General features: G+C 39.7%; 1 long non-coding RNA gene across 1 annotated transcript in view; it reads left to right on the top strand.

Annotated features, from left to right (window-relative positions):
• The window catches only part of LOC103346842 (uncharacterized), a 399,916-nt gene extending 385,222 nt beyond the window's left edge, over positions 1-14,694 (top strand). Inside the window, exon 7 of the long non-coding RNA XR_011385745.1 lies at positions 10,779-14,694. This is a non-coding gene — a long non-coding RNA (uncharacterized lncRNA). The remainder of the gene's footprint in view (positions 1-10,778) is intronic.
• The last annotated feature ends 284 nt before the right edge of the window (positions 14,695-14,978 follow it).

The following is a 14,978-nucleotide window of genomic DNA, read 5'->3' as shown; positions in this document are numbered from 1 at the left end:
CTGACACCGCTTGCAGTCCCCACCTCCTCCTGCCGCAGGCGACCAGGGTTAGCAGCTTGGCTTGGGTCCCCTCCGTTCTGTTTTCACGTGCTGTCCACATGTGTGCCCAGGACAGGTGGGCCTCCCGGCGCTCTCCTGCCTGTGTTTCCACGGGCTCAGTTTTCTATCGCTGTAGTCAGGGCCTCAACAATAGGACTTGTGGTTCTGGGGGCCTGTGGGCCAAAACCAACCTGTAGCAAGACCACGAGTCTCTCCCAGAGCCTCCAGGTGGGAGCTGGCTGGCTGGCCTTCCCAGCCTCCGACACTTCCTGAGCTCCTTGGCTGGCAGCCCCGTGCCTCCCCAGCACTGCTGAGTGGAGCCTTTTGCTGCCTTTGCTCTGGTTCTCCTCTTTGTTTAAACGCTTCACATGAAAAACAAAAACAGAAACAATTGTTGCAGATAATGTCAGGTAGCGCTCTCGCTTTTAAAAAAGACTTATTCATGTGAAAGGCCCAGTGACAGAGAGAGAGGAAGGAAGCTCCGACCCTCTGGTTCGCTCCCCAAATGGCTGCAACAGCCAGATCTGGGCCAGGCTGAAGTCAGGATCTTCCATGCAGGTATCCCCCATGGGAGGCAGGGGCCCAAGCACTTGGGCCATCACCTGCTGCCTCCCAGGATGCATTAGCAGGGAGCTGGGGCTCTCACCTGGGCACTCCCATATGGGATGCGGGTGTCCCAGGTGGTCACTTACTCCAGAGCTGTTCCTATGGCTTCACTTCTGAGTGCCCACCTGAGCTGTCCACAATAATCTTTTCATGTGGGGTTGTCTTTTTTTCTTATTGGTTAATAGCAGTGTTTTTTCTTTTTATGCATTTGAGATTCTAAGCCTTTGTGAATTAAAAATCAAAATTATTATATATATATATATTTTAGAGGGACAGGGAGGAAGGTAAGAAAGGAGAGGAAAGGAGGGGGGGAGAGAGAAAGAGAGAGAGGGAAAAAGAGAGAGAAATTTCTCAGCTGCTGCTCCACTGTCCAGATGCCCACAACAGCCTGGGCTGGGCCAGGCTGAAGCCAGGAGGATCGGGAACTCAGTCCAGGTCTCCCACATGGATGGCAGGGACCCAAGTCCTCCACCTCCCGTGGTGCACAGCAGCAGGAAGCTGGAATTCGAACTGCAGTGTGGGAAGTGGGTGTGCCCAGTGGAGTCTTACCTGTTGGGCCACACGCTGCCCCTCCCCCTGCCTGCTGTGGAATTTGTGTTGATTGTAGCTATCTGATGGCCTAGGACATCCTGTTCCTTGGCTGTGCAGGATACAAATTTATATTAGTGCCTGACCAGCTCAGTGATTGTGACCTTGGAAAAGAATGGCAGGGACCGGCGCAGCTTCGGTAAAGCCACAGCCTGCAGTGCCAGCATCCCATATGGGCGCCGGCTGCTCCACTTCCAATCCAAGTCTCTGTTATGGCCTGGGAAAGCAGTAGAAGATGGCCCAAGTCCTTGGGCCCCTGTACCCATGGGGGAGACCCAGAAGAAGCTCCTGGCTTCAGATGGGTCCAGCCCTGGTCATTGTGGCCATTTGGGGAGTGAACCAGCAGATGAAAGCTGGATCTCTCTCCCTGCCTCTACCTCTCTGTAACTCTGCCTTCCAAGTAAATAATCTATAAAAAAAAAAAAAAAGGAAAAGGAAAAGAAAAAGAGAAAGAATACCAGAAAAAAAAAAAAAAGAAAATAGATCTCAGTAAAAAATAACAGTAGGAATAGGAGAGGGAGGAGGAAGAGGGGTGGGTAGGAAGGGTCACCGTATTCCTAAAGTTGTAATTATAAAGTGTATGAAGTTTGTAACTATAAAGCTGTATAGTTCTTCATACTGTCCATAGACTTACTTATAACAGTACAGTTTAAAAACTCACTATAAGACCCCAAATCTCCTTAAGCTGGGAGGTAAAAATACCATCTTAAGTGTTAAAGTGATCATACAGATAGGACTAAGGGTCTGATAATAACCATAGATAGAATTAAAAAGGAGAGAATGCTCCAACATGGGAAGCAGTCCACACAGCAGACTCATAGAATGACAATTGCTTTAAGTAGCAGTCAAAGCTCAGAATCAGCCCTTAAAGCATTCTGGTCAGGTTGAAAAGTCTGAGAGAGCATTTCAGGCACAGAAAGTCATGACACCGTGGCAAAAAATGTCCTACATGAAGGATCTCCGTGGGTGAGACCCCAGTGGAAAAAGTGGTCATCAAAGAACTAAGTACTTTTCTCAGAAGGGAAGAGGGAACTTCCACTTTGCTTATGGCCCTGCCTAAATACTGATCATATTCTTAGAATTGTATTTTTTTAACTACATGGCATCTGTTCTTTTTATATTAATAAAATAAATTATTAAAAATATATACTTCGGCCGGTGCCACGGCTCACTAGGCTAATCCTCCACCTAGCGGCGCCGGCACACCGGGTTCTAGTCCCGGTTGGGGCGCCGGATTCTGTCCCGGCTGCCCCTCTTCCAGGCCAGCTCTCTGCTGTGCCCCGGGAGGGCAGTGGAGGATGGCCCAGGTGCTTGGGCCCTGCACCCCATGGGAGACCAGGAAAAGCACCTGGCTCCTGGCTCCTGCCATCGGATCAGCACGGTGCGCTGGCCGCAGCGCGCCAGCCACGGCGGCCATTGGAGTGTGAACCAACGGCAAAAGGAAGACCTTTCTCTCTGTCTCTCTCTCTCACTATCCACTCTGCCTGTCAAAAAAAAAAAATATATATATATATATATATACTTCATTCTGTTGAGTGTGACTAGGTATCTCATTGAGGTTTTAATTTGCATTTCACTGATGACGAATTATGGTGAGCATTTTTATGTATTTTTATTTTTTAAGACTGTTGTTATTTATTTGAAAGCAAGAGTTACAGAGAGAGGTTTTCCACCTGCTGGTTCTATCCCCAGATGGCCACAATGACCAGGGCTAGTCTAGGTCAAAACTAGGAGCCAGGAGCCAGGAACCTTATCTGGCATTCCCATGTAGGTGGCAGAGTGAAAGGACTTGGACTTATTTTAGCTGCTTTTCCCAAGCCATTAGTAGGGAGCTGGATTGGAAGTGGAGCAGCCAGGTCATGAATTGGTGCTCATATGAGATGCTCCATTACTGGCAAGTAATGACCTGCTATGTCACAATGCTGGCCCCTCATGTGCTCTTATTTATATGTGTTCTTTTATGAAGTGTGTTCAAATAATTTTTCTTTTTTATTGGTTTATTTTATTGTTGAGTTATAAACATCTGTATATAAGTTGTATGAAGATGTATGCATTGCAAATTTCTGCTCTTTGTGACTTTACTGTTTTTTCCTAAGAAAGTATTTATTATCATGTTGTGCTCAACATTAGATGATATGTAAAATGCAACTGAGAAAGGGATATCAAAGAACTGTGCTTTCTCTTTGAACCAGACATGAGTAATAATGAGATGGTAAATTCTAAGCAGAGAAGTATTTGGTTCATTGTGTTTTTTATATATTTTGCTTTCTTTCAATGTCCTGTAATAAACTTCATATCTGTTCCTTTGTATACTATCATTCAATTTAACTATCCCATATTGTTAGGCAGCCTTTAAAATTTTTTCTATTAACTATAAAGAATATACTCAATTAAGAATTCTTTATCATTTTATTTTAGAAGAAAAGCATCACATATTCAGGAAACTTTATTGTTAAATAAAATAGACATAGTTTTCATTTACCCATACATGAATATAAAATGCACTCAATTGATAAATCACACAGAGATTACAAAGGGAATACAATTTTCATGTAAAATGGTTGCTGGCTATAGCTTTAGCAATTCAGCAGTAATAGTTATCAAGACAATGTACATTAAGAAAACAAAAAATCAAAGCTAATTATCTATAGTAAACCAAAAGAATTTTGAAATGGAATGATTTGATTCAAAGTAAATGCACCTGCTATGAATTTAGAAAAATAACTTTCATCTTTAATGGAACAATAAAATAGAATTAGTTAACCGTGACTTGTTTCAAAGGGGAAACAAATACAGGGATTGATTTACTTGGTGAGAAAGGCACATAACAATTCAATTAAAAATCTGATCCAACATCAGCTGATTCCTTTCTGACTCCAGAGTAGTTAATTTCTTTATATCCTAACCACTGCAGTTTTCTCCTCTCCTCTCCTCCATATGTGAGGTTATGAGTTTTGCACTTTATATAGACTAGGTAGGAAATCTCCCTTCTGTTCCTCTTAAAATATCTTATCTAAAAAGATAACCTGAGGCAATTAACAAAGCAAACATAAGTAGTTTTTATCCACTCCATTAAAATGTAGACACTGCTCACACTTTTGTCACCAAATTATGGTGAAGTACATCGATAGCTAATGCATTCAATTTTCAACAGTACTCAAAATACCAACAATATGCCTTATGACTCACTGTTAACATTAGTAAAAATAAAATTTCAGCAATCATAACTTATAAAATCAAACAATAAGGGGAAGAATAAAGATTGACCGTGATCAATAAGTCAGTTTAATTCCAGATGCCATCCTTGTTTGATGTACCTGGAACCCTAAGAGCATTTTAATCACAGATCTAGAAAAGCCATTTCCAAACTAAGTGTCAAATTTTACATTTTTGGCATTAAACATGCTAATAGCATGTTGTCTTTAGCACATTGGATTGAACAGTATATCCTGATTAGGCTGCCATTTTTGATGCTATTTTTCTCTAAAGTTTTGTTGAGCATAGTAAATTATTTTGGGACATTAAAATAATTCTGCTGAAAATAATGTAACATAACAAAACTCCTCTGACCTTGCTCCACTGTGATAGATTTTAGTGAAACTGCAGTGACCAAGTTACAAAAGGTTCAACCACGTTGTTTTTATGAGAATTATGTTCACATACTCACTCATGCAAAAATTCAAGATAGTGTAATAGAAACAATTGTTAAAAATAGACATTGTGGCTGTATGCTTCTCCCTTTATATTATGTATTTAGAAACTGTTAAAAAAATCTTGGGTACTAGCAGTTGTGGCAAAACTAGGCAAACTGTGTAGTTGAACCATTGAAAAGGCCCTTATTACAAGATAGTTGCATGACCTTTTCAGGAGTGTGCTTTTAATTAAAGAGATTAATACAGTGAATAGCTATTAAAAAATCCAGAAAAGCCCAAATTTTACATTATGGCTAATTGCATTTATACATCAGGGTTAATGAAATATAGTTCCTGTCTACATAAATTTAATCTAATTATCCATACTGCATATTGTTTCAATAGCCATGTTAAAAAAACTACTCTTTACTAAGTAGGGTCAATTATTGTAACTTAAAAATTATTTTTTTAGAGGCTGGTGCTGTGGCATAGTGGGCTAAGCCTCTGCCTGCAGCACCAGAATCCCATTTGGGTGCCGGTTCAAGTCCCAACTGTTCTACTTCTGATCCAGCTCTCTGCTATGGCCTGGGAAAGCAGTAGAAGATGGCCCAAATCCTTGGGCTCCTGCACCCACATAGGAGACCCAGAAGAAGCTCGTGGATCCTGGCTTTGGATTGACATTGCAGCCAGTTGGGGAGTGAATCAGCAGATTTGCAGACCTCTCTCTCTGCCTCTCCTTTTCTCTCTGTGTAACTCTGTATTTCAAATAAACAAATCTTTTTTTAAGAGAAAGGGTTACTTGGGGAAAACCCAGAAGACTGGAGGGAAGGGGCGAAGAAGGAAAAAGAGAGTAAGAGAGAGAAGAGACGAGAGCAAGAGAGAGAAGAGAGAGTGAGAGAGAGCAAGGATAAGAGGAACTGAGAGAGAGAGAGGGAGAGGAAAGAGTGAGAGAGAGAGAGAAGGGAGAAGAGAGCAATAAGCAAATCTTAAAAAAATTTTTAAATTTATTAATTTATTTGAAAGGCAGAGTTACAGAGAGTTAGAGGCATAGAGAGAGGAAGAAAGGTCTTGCAGTTCACTCCCCAAATGGATGTAACAGCTGAAGTTGGGCCAATCTGAGATCAGGATCCAGGAGTTTCTTCTGAGTCTCCATGCAGATGCAGGGGCCCAAGCACTTGGTCCATCTTTGACTGCTTTCCCAGGCCATAGCAGAGAGCTAGATCAGAAGAGGAGCAGCAGGACTTGTACCACCACCAATATTGGATTCTGGCACTGCAGGAGGAGGCTTACTGAATTGTTTTAACAAGAGTATCAAACATCAGGGATGAGTTAAAGTTAAAATTCACTGGATAATGGAAGCATCTAAAAGGGTAGTCACTTCACATGCCCATCAGGATACTTGAATAATTTGGAGAGTTGCACAGCACAAACAAGAAAATGAAGAGCACCAATAACCAGTCCTACAGATTCCTTTGAGCTCATTTTTTGAGGTCTTGGCAAAGCTGCTACTCCGGATGACATTCTTGCTGTGCTTCTCTTTGACCTTAGGGATCCACTTTACATTGACCATCTTCATGGAGTTAGCACCTGCATCAACCACCTTTGCATTGGATTGCTCACTCCCCCTATAAAGCCACTGTGAGACTCTGCTTCACGTGGCCCTGCCACTAGAGCTGCAGGCTCTTGGGCAGTGTGCTAGCTATGCCATCAGGGTACTGGCAGCTTACTCAGCAGCAGTGCAAAGCAGCACCTGGGGGGAATAAGTAGCGGGTGAAATGTTCTCAGGTGAGGCTGCCTTCTGACTGCTGCCTGAAGCATGGATGAAGAAGGAAGGGATTGCTATGCAAAAACCCAAAAATGCAGCCTGTTGCCTGCAACTTGCCTGTTTATTTTTAAATTGTTTGAAGTAAAAACATTAAATTTTGATGAATGTAAAAAAAAAAAAACACCAAGTAAACCAGAATACATCCAGATTCCTCATAGGAGATTTGGTATACATTATTGAAAATATAAACAAGTGACAATAATCAATGACAAGATAAAACAAAATAAAATTGGTTTAAGTGTAATGCTATATATTATGTTATGATTATTAAGAGTAGAAATGGATAACTTAGCCCTTGATTGTTAGAGAACATTTTTTTTTTTTGTCCTTTACTTCTTTTTTTCTTCATACTAATCAGTAAACTCTCTACTTGGTGTAGGGTTAACCTTATGAGTATAAGAATTAACTGAAAATTTATTTCTTTAAAAAATAAGAATAGGAAAGGAAGAGCGTGAAGGAAGAAAGCAGGAGTATGGGTGGGGGGGTGGGGGAGAAGCATCATATTCCCAAATCCGTATATATTAAATGCATTAAGTTGTATTCCTCAAACAAAATAAATTAAAAATTAAAAAAGAAATTGGTAACTTATTTGTTTTGATTATAGAGTTGCAAGAAGACACAGAGCATAAGTTTGAAAAATATTTCTAAATAATCTATTTCAATACAATTCAGAAATATTGCAGTATCTTAAATCTACACAAGTTCAAGCTATTTGTAGAAAAACTTTAAAACAGTATTATCAGTTTCAATCTAATGTATGGAAAATTTTGACATCAACATGATTTTGAGAAATGTATGTACATCAAAGTTACTCTGAATAAGATGAGTCTGCAATAATGACAAATATGTCCACATAGTTTAAAGGTAAATGTTCTCTTGTTTGCATATATGTATGCAATCTACATTTTAAAACAGTTAAAAATACGAGACAAAAAAGTACCCCACCAGAATATGCAGGAGATTGGTGACTGCACACCAACAACAACAAAATGCAAACCAGGATGGCACAGTTTACCCATGGTAGGATTAAGAAAAGAAAGATTACTAATTATATACACATATGACAGTGACAAACTCAGAACCAAAATGGAAAATAAGGGATGTCAATTTCATGATTCCAATTATAGTGTGATTACCATAGGTAACAATGAATAATATGGTATCAATATTAAAAGACAGACACAAATATACATGGAAATATTTGAAAAGTATGCCTAATATTACAGGCACTAACACACAGGAAAATGGTAATGGTGAGGAACTAAATGAAAATATTATGGCTATTACTAGAATAATGTAAAAGATGATACCAGTGTTTCAATCTAAATAATAGAAAATTTCAAGTCAATGATTAATTTTGAATAACATAAGAATAAAGAAAGTGAAATAAATATGTGACTATAAAAAGATCCCCATATACCTGGTTTTAGGCAGCTGTGTACAATAAAATCTCTATAGCAACTGACAGAATTTTGAGTTACTTGATGATGTCACAATGATAGTGCCTACCAATAAATCAACAGGTTACTTGTAGTGTGGCATAAACTAGGTTAGTGATGATATACTTAGGTGATAGTAATAATTCAAAGATAAACTGAAATTTGAAAAGGGATGAACTCATTAGGGTATTTATTTTAATTGTCTTTTTAAAGATTCATTTTCTTTTCTTTTCTTTTCTTTTTTCACAGGCAGAGTGGACAGTGAGTGAGAGAGACAGAGAGAAAGGTCTTCCTTTGCCATTGGTTCACCCTCCAATGGCCGCCACGGCCTGAGCGCCACGCTGATCCGAAGGCAGGAGCCAGGTGCTTCTCCTGGTCTCCCATGGGGTGCAGGGCCCAAGCACTTGGGCCATCCTCCACTGCACTCCCTGGCCACAGCAGAGAGCTGGCCTGGAAGAGGGGCAACCGGGACAGAATCCGGTGCCCCAACTGGGACTGGAACCAGGTGTGTGGGTGCCACAAGGTGGAAGATTAGCCTACTGAGCCACGGTGCTGGCCTTATTTTCTTGAAAAGCTGAGTGGGAGGGAGAGGGAGAGGGGGAGAGATCTTCAATTTCTTGGTTCACTCCCCAAATGACCACAATGCCTCTACTGGGTCAGGGTGAAGTCAAGAGCCTGAAACTCTATCTGGGTTTCCCACATGGTTGGCAGGGTCCCAAGTACTTGGGCCACCTTCCATAGGAGTGAAATGGATTAGAAGTGGAACAGCCAAGAATCAAGCTGTGCTCAGATGGGATGCTGGCATCACAGAGAGCAGTTTAACCTTCTGCCCCACAACACTAGCCACTGTATTTTGATGAAAATGAATGAGTAATTTGGCATAATCATTTATAAAGTGAGAAGCACAAATATAGGTTTCCAGTGAAAAAGAGTCCATGTAATTTTCACTAAAAGAGAATATAAAGGTAATTCCAGACTTAGATGTAAAATCTAAGGCATTCATTCTCACAGAAGTGGTAGAGTTGACATATAAGACTAAGTGCCTCTTCCTGTTTTGTATCCTATATGCCTTACTTGGCTCATGTTAGTCTGAGCCTTCATCATAACGATTCTGCCAGTGAGTCACAGCTATGCCCTAACCAACAGATAGGAACAGATAGGAACCTTAACCCTGGGAAAGACTCTTTCTTGGGTATTCTACCTCAGTCATCCTTGTATCTGCCATACCAATGGCATTTACATGCCCTGTATTTATTAGTCACCCATCTTTTGTAGCTGTATTTATATTACAGATAATTTTTATATTTTCTCAGTTCAAATTACTATGTTTTCTCTCTCTTCAATAGTTACTGATTGCTATGGAATTCATCCAAGGAAATGGGCCTGTATAGACGGAGTATGGGGATTAGTTTGGCCCTGCATTTTAACCATCCGTTAATTCTTTGTTGCAAAGATCTGTTCTATTCTTTCTACTAATCCTTTGGATTTAACTATAGTGCAGAGTCTGTGACAATGAGATGTTGTTATTAGAAGTCTGTGACCTGCAGTGACATAAAAGTGAAACAAGTTGTGGTAGATTCTGATGTAGTGGCACGTAAAACACATGACTTGGGAGCCAAATAGTTGCTATGTTTGATTATGGCCATAATGATCATTCATAAGGACTATTGTATGGGTGGATTCATTTGCCTCTTGAGCACATACAAAAAATATTGACAGGGGCTGGGGCTATGGTACAGCAAATAAAGCCACTTCCTGTAATGCCAACATCCCGCATGGGTGCCAGTTTGAGTCCCAGCTGCTCTACTTCCAATCAAGCTCTCTTCTATAGCCTGGGAAATTTGTAAAAGATAGATCAAGTTCGTGGGTCCCTTCACCCGCATGGGAGACCTGGAAGAAGCCCTTGGCTCCTGTCTTTGGATTGGCTCCACTCCTGCTATTGTGACTATTTGGGGAGTGAACCAGGAGAGGGAAGACTTTCTCTCTCTCTCTCTCTCTGCCTCTCTCTAACTCTGATTTTCAAGTAAATAAATAAATCTTTAAAAATATAAAACAAACATTGACATTTTCACACTCTATCAGCTCAAGCCACAGTCTGAGAAACAGAACATTTTCTTGAAAATTCTAGAAGAGTCTCCCATTTCCTGTAGTCACTGGATTAAAATATCTGAACACACACACACACACACACACACACACACAATTATTTAGGTTGCTGAATTATGATGACAGTTGAATTCCCAGCCTTCCATGTTTTTTCATGTGAAATTTATGGGGATTATTGGTAAAGAATGAGATACTGACATTTGGAATCAGCACACCTTGTTTGGATGCCGATGAAACTCACCATATGAAACCATTTAATCACTTTGGGATCCTCTTATCAGAAGTAATTTACAGTCCAGAGTCCAAGAGAATAGCTCAATAGCTTTCCTCTGAAAACCGAAGCACCATATGGAGTGGAATCTTCAAAAAGGGATGATCATTCGCTTCCTGGCCCACTAGAACTGTTCTGTTGCAACTAGATCTACTCGGGTGCAAGCACATATTGTGACCCAGGAAGAAGTAACATCTTTACTGTTGTTGTCTAGGCAAATCATAAAAGTGCACACTGGCTGGCTTACATAATAGAAATCTGTTTGTTCATAGTACTGGAAGTTAGAAGTCCAAGATGAAAGTATCAACAGGTCTGGCTCCTTCCAATGCCTCCTTCTTTGATTTGAAGATGGTCACATTCTTGCTGTATGTTCTCCTGTTCTTTCTTTGTGTGTGAACATACCTGTTCCTTTTGTCCAAATCTTTTTCTTTTGAATGAACATCAGTCATTGGATGAGAGTTCATCCCAAAAGGCTCCCTGTATATCAGTTATTTCTTAATGGTCCTATTTCCAAATAAATTTATATTCTAAGGTACTAGGGTTCAGCTTCTTCAAATTATGAATTTTTAGGGTACACATTCTTCCCTAACACATACCAATAAGAACTGTAGGAGCAGAGTGATAACTGTTATAATTGTACATTTTTGTACTATTTAACTTTTACAAACGTCTTGATGTATTGCACATGCAATCAAACAGGAATCGAGTGATAATGTCAGAGAGTATAAAACAGGAACAAGCAAACTTAAATGAACTTCAATGAAAAACAACCACACTGAATGGGGTAAAACATATCCAAGTAAACTTGTATACATTATTTTGATTATGATACATCAGTATAAAGACAGATAAAACTATGAATAGATAATGAGTTCTACTATGTTTGATTTTTACTGCAGTATGTATTAGCCTCCTAAAACTACATGTTTATATATTCTAGAATTGATGGAATTATAAGATTAAGATTAAAAATGATTTAGACTAAGTAAGTGCTGTAATCCTTTCACCTACATCTTATTTTCTGGGTATTCTTCATTGCAAGGAAACAGGTTTATAGTGCAATGGTATCTTCCAGATTGGAAGAAAGAGACTAGTATTTAGAAATGACATTGGAACATTTAATCATGCCAGTAAAAAGGAAATGATTAGATTAATGGTGAGAATTTAAAAGGATACAGAAACCAGCTTGAATGGCTACCAATGGTCAAATACAGGAGTTGAGTATTTAAATAGTAGCACATTTTAATTTGTTAAGTAAAATAAAATTCTATGAGCTTCTATTATTATAAAAGTGAATAAATAGTTGGAGAAGGGATCACTTTTAATAAAGTAGGACTACCATCGTTATCAGGTTAAACTGCTGCCTGCAATGCCAGCATCCCATATGGGTACAGATGGGAATCTTGGCTGCTCCACTTCTACTCAAGCTCCCTAATAATGTGCCTGGGAATGCAGTGGAACGGCCATGTACATGGGCCCCTGCACTCATGTCACAGACCCAGATGAGCCTCCTGGCTTCTGGTTATGGCCTCACTCAGCCCTGGCTCTTGTGGCCATTTGATGAGTGAACCAGCAGTTGGAAGAATCCTCTTACTCTCACCCTCTCTCTCTGTAACTGTGCCTTTTGGATAAAGTAAATCAATCTTCTAAAAAATTAAATTAAAAAAATTAAAGTAACAACTAGTTAAAACAAAATAATGGCAAATGTAAAAACAACCATTTAGAAAACATCCTAGTAATAACAGAGGCAGACATTAATTATCAATAAATACTAAAATGGGTGGATGAATTTTTCCTAATAATTTAATTACTGTTTCAAAGTATCTCACCACAATTTATTACAAATAGAAACTACCAATTTCACAGTAGAGAAACAAGGTAGATATCACCTTAAGAAATTATGAAATTAACATCCTCAAAGATAGAGCAAGTCAGCATCATGTATCTCCTGGCCCAATGTGCTGAGAGTGACACAATATCACTTATGGGGTGGTTCTGCCACAAAAGTCACAACCTGAATGTGAGTATAAAGAATCACAAGGCAAATCCAAATTAACTGGCTTATCCAGTTAATGAAAGAAAAAGAAAGAAAACAATTCTTCCAGGTTGAAAAACATTAGAAATATGGTAGTTAAATTCAATGTGTGATGCTAAATGGGAACAGGAGTGGTACATAGAAGAGAGTAAACTCCTGTAAAGGACATTACTGGGATGAGTGGAAAACTCAAATATAGAGTTTGGGGATATTCAAGATATTGGCACAGGCAAAGAGTTTCTGGAAAAGACCCGGGAGGCACAGGCAGTCAAAGCCAAAATTAACTATTGGGATTGCATCAAATTGAGAAGTTTCTGTACTGCAGAAGAAACAGTCAGGAGAGTGAAGAGACAACCGACAGAATGGGAAAAAATATTTGCAAACTATGCAACAGATAAAGGGTGAGTAACCAGAATCTACAAAGAGATCAAGAAACTCCACAAAAACAAAACCAACAACCCAATTAAGAGATGGGCCAAGGACCTCAAGAGACGTTTTTCAAAAGAGGAAATCCAAATGACCAACAGGCACATGAAAAAATGTTCAAGGTCATTAGCAATCAGGGAAATGCAAATCACCACCACAATGAGGTTTCACCTCACCCCGGTTAGAATGGCTCACATTCAGAAATCTACCAACAACAGATGCTGGCGAGGATGTGGGGAAAAAGGGACACTAACCCACTGTTGGTGGGAATGCAAACTGGTCAAGCCACTATGGAAGTCAGTCTGGAGATTCCTCAGAAACCTGAATATAGCCCTACCGTTCGACCCAGCCATCCCACTCCTTGGAATTTACCCAAAGGAATTTAAATTGGCAAACAAAAAAGCGGTCTGCAGCCTAATGTTTATTGCAGCTCAATTCACAATAGCTAAGACCTGGAACCGACCTAAATGCCCATCAACGGTAGACTGGATAAAGAAATTATGGGATATGTACTCTTTAGAATACTATACCGCAGTAAGAAACAACGAAATCCAGTCATTTGCAACAAAATGGAGGAATCTGGAACACATCATGCTGAGTGAAATAAGCCAGTCCCAAAGGGACAAATACCATATGTTCTCCCTGATCGGTGACAACTGACTGAACACCAAAAAGGAAACCTGTTGAAGTGAAATGGACACTATGGGAAACGGTGACTTGATCAGCATAGCCCTGACTGTTAATGAACAACTTAATACATTATGCCTCTTAGTAGTTTTTTTGTCTGTTCTACTTAATATGACTGGTTTAATTCTGTAATTAATACACAGTTATTCTTAAGTGTTAAAAATTAACTGAAATGTGATCCCTGTTAAACATAAGAGTGGGAATAAGAGAGGGAAGAGATGTATAATTTGGGACATGCTCAAGCTGACTTGCCCCAAATGATAGAGTTAAAAACATACCAGGGGATTCCAATTCAATCCCATCAAGGTGGCATGTACCAATGCCATCTCACTATTCCAAGTGATCAATTTCAGTTCACAATTGATCATAATGAAAGGACTAAGAGTCAAAGGGAGCACATAAACAAGTCTAGTACCTGCTAACACTAACCGATGGAATAAATAAAGGGGAGAGTGATCCAACATGGGAAGTGAGATACTCAGCAGACTCATAGAATGGCAGATGTCCTAAATAGCACTCTGGCCTCAGAATCAGCCCTAAAGGCATTCGGATCTGGCTGAAAAGCCCATGAGAGTATTTCAGGCATGGAAAGCCAAGACACTCTGGCAAAAGATCTCTGCGAGTGAGATCCCAGTGGAAAGAACAGGTCTTCAAAGAAGGAGGTACCTTTCTCTGAAGGGAGGAGAGAACCTCCACTTTGACTATGACCTTGTCTAAACAAGAATCGGAGAACTCAGAGGGCTTCCATAGCCTTGGAAACTCATGACTGGAGCATAGGGAGACTACTGATGCCATAGACAGGAGTGTCAATTGGTAAAGTCAACAACAGGAGTCACTGTGCACTTACTCCTCATGTAGGATCTCTGTCCTTAATGTGCTGTGTATTGAGATTTGATGCTATAACGAGTACTCAAACAATATATTTCACTTTGTGTTTCTATGGGGGTGCAAACTGTTGAAATCTTTACTTAATGTATACTAAACTGATCCTCTGTAAAAAAAAAAAAAAAAAAAAAAGAAATTATCAACTCCCAACTTGACTCTCACTGGGATTAAACATGACAATAGGTCTGATCTGATTTCATCATCATTTAAAAAAATCATCTATTATTTTTCACTTTATGTTTCTGTGTGGGAGCAAACTGTTGAAATCCTTACTTAATGTATACTAAGCTGATCTTCTGTATATTAAGATAATCGAAAATGAATCTTGATGTGAATGGAAGGGGAGAGGGAGTGGGAAAGGGGAGGGTAGTGGGTGGGAGGGACGGTATGTGGGGGAAGCCATTGTAATCCATAAATCGTACTTTGGAAATTTATATTC

Source organism: Oryctolagus cuniculus, assembly GCF_964237555.1.
Source record: "Oryctolagus cuniculus chromosome 17 unlocalized genomic scaffold, mOryCun1.1 SUPER_17_unloc_1, whole genome shotgun sequence".
NCBI lineage: Eukaryota > Metazoa > Chordata > Mammalia > Lagomorpha > Leporidae > Oryctolagus > Oryctolagus cuniculus.
This window is presented reverse-complemented; position numbering and strand designations above follow the sequence as displayed.